Source organism: Mycetomoellerius zeteki, unplaced genomic scaffold, assembly GCF_001594055.1.
Source record: "Mycetomoellerius zeteki isolate Tzet28-1 unplaced genomic scaffold, Tzet1.0 scaffold113, whole genome shotgun sequence".
Classification (NCBI taxonomy): Eukaryota; Metazoa; Arthropoda; class Insecta; order Hymenoptera; family Formicidae; genus Mycetomoellerius; species Mycetomoellerius zeteki.
The window spans coordinates 155053-161414 of record NW_017256051.1 but is presented as its reverse complement, the minus strand read 5'-3'; positions in this window follow the sequence as shown (position 1 = coordinate 161414).

Below are 6362 nucleotides of genomic sequence, written 5' to 3'. Positions count from 1 at the left end.
ATTTGCAGCACGATACACGACACGGCACGGCACGACTCTCACGAAGGTTGTTACACCACTGTCAAAGCGACGGCGTGCAAGCAAACGCCGAGACAGTTTCGCTCCGCGCGGCCAGTCAGCTAGACGCCCCCACTCTCGACACGTCACTACCTCCTGCAGCGTGGATCTACAACAGCATCGCCGGCTGTAACACACTTTGCTGTGTCAGAAAATTCGCGATCGCACATAAGAATTAAGCGGAACTTAGCACTTAGAGCGAAAAGCTGCATCCATGTATGTGGCTTTAACTATATTCAGTCAATCGGCAGCTTTGTATCTCAAAAATTACATCGATTTCTCGAGTAATATCGCTCCTAAAACGCCTCATAATTCATCAAAAGTTTCATTCCATGTGTATCGAAGACAAGCGAAAGATATTATTTCGTTGCACTCCGACATTTTTTATTTGCAAGAATATTTGTAGAAGTCACAGCATGCTTTACGAGATTTATTATAAATTTGCTTATTGCCAACATATTACTTATATTTTCTGTTCTTTATCATTTATTAAAAATTTTTTTTTTAAAAAATCGTATTTTGTAAATTTTTACCTGTTTAAATTTTTTTCCAACGTATAAGTTCCTGCATTGTCATGTGCACCTGACGAGAACATGTGCGGGTATTTACGTGCCAGCTGGACAACTAGCTTGACGTTTGCCTGCCGTTTTATGAGTCATTACCCTTTTGACGTGCGATTCTTATCATCGGCGTGCGATGTTGATTTGCTAATATGTTATATTCCGATAAGTTGGTCAAAGATAAGCCATTAGATAGAAACGGTTAAACCTTGCTCTGTTAGATAATCGCATTTTTAGAAAGTTGTTTAGCAAATTTTACAGCATTCGTGGCTACCACAAAAGTTCACGGCCAATGAGTATTTATTGTAATGCTCAAATAAAGAATCAAGATACAAAAAATAAAAATCTCGTACTACTTAATACATTCCAATATTTAAAATATCGCGTTTTAAGTTGATTATATCAAGAATTTTATTACTTCTAATATAAACAGATTGACAAAAATTATCGTAAAATTATAAGGTAAAGTGAGGTAATTTGAATAGATTAACAGAAATTTTGGTATTATATAAAAAATTAAGATCACACATAGTATATTCAATTATGCGATAAATTTATTAACGTATGAGGAAGATAAAACAAATTGTTGTTCTTAGGGCAATTTAAAAAACGCTGATTATAATGAACCATGACAGTGGCCCAAGGCTATGTAAGCGGCATACTGATTCATTATCGGTATGATTTATCGGATAATTAGCAAAAGGAGGAGCAGGTGATCATTATAACGATCTATTACAGGTCGGCACGAATTCTTTTTATGCCGTAACTTTGTGACTCACGCATCGTATAAAATTGCAAGCGAATCATTATTCTCTGCAAGTGACCTTATTGTCGTGCGCTTTTATGTAAAATTAAATCTGCCGTAGCACTTCAACGACTGTCACACTAGCTTTTTGCTCCAATTTGTGCAATCATCGAACTTTTCTCTCGAGAAACATCAAAGAGTACAAAATGAAGTATCGACAAGCTCTATTCACGTTAACTTTACATAATTGCATGTTGCTCCACAGTTGGAAAATTTATATTAAATTTAATTTAACACATTTCGTATGTCCCAAACGATCTACTCGAATTTCTGTGTTAATTTAACACAGGATGAGTATGTTAAAAAGTAATACAAACACTATGTAAAAATTAACACAAAAAATGTAATATTTTGAAATTTAGAAACAAATTGTGGAAGCATATTTCTTAATAATATTAGCATTGACAATGTATAGTAATATTAATAACATTAGCATTATGTATATTAAAAAAATTTACCTCTATCAAATAATAACATTTGATAGGTACAGCTTATTAACAAACTTTTCATCAAATAATGAAAACAACTTATGAAAAATAAATTTTATTTGAAATTTCAAAAATAAGATAAATTGAATAACAAATTTCAAATTACCATAACAAGTGCAATGCTAGCGATACTATGGAACTAGTGTTCCATGTACTAAACTAACAACTAAAATCAATTTACATATATAATTGTGAAAACAGCGAAAGAATACACAGCAATTATTTTTCCTCGTATACATAGGCCTATTGAGATTCCCATCTGAGTGCTTCCTATAGGTATCTTGCTATCCTTGTTTAACATTTGATGAGCAACAAGGATAAAATGACATCTGGGTACTTGGATAGAAATCTGAACATAGTCCATGATAAAGATGTGATTGGTGAAGTTTAATTTTCATGCCGTTCTCACTTGTTAAAAAAATATTTTGTAATGGTTGGAAATCTTCGGCGGAAATCTGCAATCGGTAGACTTTCGCTGCGAAAGATTCGCTTTCAGAGATTCGCGTTCCATATGAAGAAAGAGCCAGTTGCTTCCTACTTGAAAGTACTTCGCCGACGTGCATCAGCGACCTGCCTTAATGCAACGTGCATATATAATAGCGATTAGTGCGTGCCGGGGTACAATGACTCGGTAAACGGCGGACCGCACGCAACTATTGCATGCGTCTTCTCGAACATACATCGCGTGACAGCATACGTTAAAATAAAAATATTATAATAGTGTGTGTTCGTCTGTGTGTACTTTCATATTTACAGTCTGACCGATAGCAGTAAATTTAGTAAGTTCAGCATTAAAAACGTAAATAGTTGGAAAATTTATGTCAAATTTAATACATTTCACGTATCTCAAACGGGACATCACACAAATTTTTGTGTTAATTTAACACAAGATGAATATGTTAGGAAGTAATACAAATATTATGTAAAGAAGCTAATAATACTGCTAAGAAGCTAATAATAATAATAATAATACAATTTATAAGCAAATTGTGGAAGCAAATTTTTTTCAGTAAAATTAACATTTACAAAATATTAAATTAACATATATTTTATTCATTTATCTTAGAATTTATATTTTAAAGTACATTATTTTTATGTTACTTGTTTACTTATTCATAAATTATATTATTTTAACATTGAGAAGTATTGAAAATCAATTTAATGTATTATATTATATATATATTCAAATGATACAATTATATTAAATTAACATCGCGAAGATGTTAAAAATTCGATACAAATGTTTTAACAAGAACTGATTTTAATACAAAAACAAAATATTTTCTACTGTGTAGAAATAGGTATCTTAGGTATCTGTTTTAAGATACAGAAGCCTGAATGAGTCGAGATCTTAGAATCTTGGTAAATCAAGAATTATTAAAAAAAGTAGTTTGCCGAAGAGTTTCATTAATTATATTATATAGTAATTTTATTTTAATTTACATATTTCCGACATATTTTGTTTTATCTCTAGTAGCGCTATTTATGATAACATGTTTGATGGTTATGAAATATTACTTTGAGCTGTATGAAATTTAATGTATACATTAAGAAGATGAATTTCGCAGTACTGACAATTGTTAGCTCTTCGCATTCCATGATTATTGTTATTAGAAAAGCGGAAGAAATTCATCCGCGTGAATTAATTTCACTCTAATAGTTGAAAGAGCATCCTTTCGTATTTCAACATTGTATTGTACAATCGAAGTTATACGTGCATGTGGGCTGCATTGTGCTTCAGTCGCATTGTTCGTTTGATGCACAGATAGCTAAATACAAGTGACTATACAATTACATTATGTGCCCCTAATGTTATTCTCCACATGAATTCGAATCAATGCAATATAGGGGACTTATCAAGAACCGGTTCGACCAAATATAAAATTCTCTCTTTTATTTACGTTTTTTATTTATCATGTTATTCATCAATCGGTTCATTTTTCACTTAATTGATTGCTTTTAGGAGACAATCGATAGAAATGTTGTTCTATCTTTGTTATTCATTGAATGTTAAGAAGAATAGAACGATATTTATATCAATTGTGTCTCCTAAAAGGAAAGCAGCCATTGTTTCATTAGAAAACTTTCATATCATCAAGACAAACCACCGTTTCATTCTTGAGTTAAAAGTTTTATTTACTTCTCGTCAGAGGCTTCACCAAACTATAAAAGTACCTTCGTATACTCTAAAGATATTTAGATGTTTTTGAAAAGTCTTGCACGTGCGTCTCGCGATTGAGAGGTTGAAAGGATGGTTAACACTGTTGCTTCTTCTTCATCAAACAAGAAGTTTTACTGGAAGGATTTACTTCACTTACTCATCGAATCATACATATTTTCCGGTTTGGTTGTGATGCTACTTGTAGCAATAGTGTTCATTAGATTCAGGGAAACTGGCAGCAAAACTACCCTGAAGATAACAAGCAAAGTTTCTTTGAAGCAGCCGCGTGTAATCGAAATCGTGAAATGGCATCAGCCGATTTGTGTGATACCTGGAAAAGACGTTCTACCGTGTCTTCCTTCTCAGGAAAAAGTTCAGATAGGATACCAGCATTCACGCGCAGAAAAGTCTGACGAAGGCGAGTCCGGCCAAGAATTGGCGGACTTTGACAGAATTCCGGAGTATATCTTAAAAACGCCTGAGATGGATATCAAATGGCAATTTGTCACAAGGAACGAACCGAATAGTTTGATCAGATTAACTCGGAGTATATCCCCCAATATTCCTGACAGAACTCGACCATCGCGAGTATACGTAACAAAGGTATTGGACTTGCCAGTGACTCCTGTTTCGATAACGCATGGATGTTTACCTAATGATCTTCGTTTGTGCGCGGACTATCAACCAAATTTTCCATTGAAGATCATTAAGAAGGAAGAAGACGAGTTAATTCAAAGCAATGATCAAAATTCGACGATTAAAATGCATGAAAAGACGTACTTGGCAGTTCCTCCTAAAGTGAAAATATCTTGGCTCAACAAGGAAAATAATTCAAAGATAATCGATCAGCTTACTTCTTATACGGATCACGAATCCAAAATCAATACCACTGAATCAACCCAAAATCACAAACCCAAGATTAATACAACTAAATCAACCAACAATATAGCAGATAAAAGAAGAAACAAAGTCAATTATCAGCCCATTTCTTATATGAATCACGACAAACTCAGTTACCAGCATATTTCTGATATGAAAATTAATACTATTAAACCAATTGATCACCAACCCGAGATTAGTACCACTGAACCAATCGAAAATAGAAGAAAATACAAAGTCAATTACAGTAAAATAACCGACAGTCTCAAATACGAGATGAATTTCTCAGATAACATAGAACATTCCAAGTATATTCCAGTTGAGCATGCTTTTGGATCGTTTCATGATACCTACCAGATCAACCAATGATCACAAACTCGATTAGTTACTGAAGATCACGAACAATTTTCTGTCTTTCAATATTTTTTGTCGTTCACATTTGAGAAGTTAAATAAGTTCGTGATTTAAAAGTCAGTAAGTTAAACTTGGATAAGATGGCTATTGTTTTTTTAATATGCAAATAAATTTATTTTTTAATAGTAAAATAGGAAAGTGGGTGAATTGTGCGCACCTAAGGGAAGTTTATTGTCCTGGAATGGTTTTCCAAGTTTCAAACGATGTAAGTATGGAAATAGAAACTACAAACATTCTTCTACCATTACGTATTATCCTTATTGAATAGATTTTCATTCAATAAGGTTGTATTTGATAAAAAAGAAAAAACGAAAAAGCGAAAAAATTTCTCGCGCGTCGGGTAATTGTGCGCATAGCAAAAGTCGTAGGAAATGAATAAATTATGGAATGTTGATCGGTTGATGGAAAGAAATCAGAAAATATATTTATTACATTGCAATATAAATATATTTTAAATATATATTATATATATTAAGCAAAAATACAAAACTAATATAATAATAATAATGCACATAGACTTTGGCAAAATAAAATAATAATGCAAAGAAAAAACGAAAAAATTAATGCTAATCATATAGTATATGGAAAATGGGTAATTATGCGCATTTCAAAATGCTTACGTACAGTTGCCCGCCGTGACCTGACTCGATATGAAATACGATTACGTCAACACTTCCTAATCAACTTAATAAATAACAGCACAAAAGATGCACATAATAACATACTTTAATAACGTATGCAACTTTAAACAAACAAATTAAAAATATGGACTTATCACCTTATTTTCTGAATGCTAAAATAACAAGAAAAGATATGATTTCACTTTTTTGTATTTCTCTGGTTAGCAACGTATTTATGTCGTATCTTTTGTAGTTATATCTTAAGAGGACAACCTCCTGTGTAAAAATTTCACCACGGTGATGTCTTCATCCATTGTAAAAGTACCAAATCAGGATGCGCACAGTTCCCCCACTTTTCCCTATTTGATATATCACTTC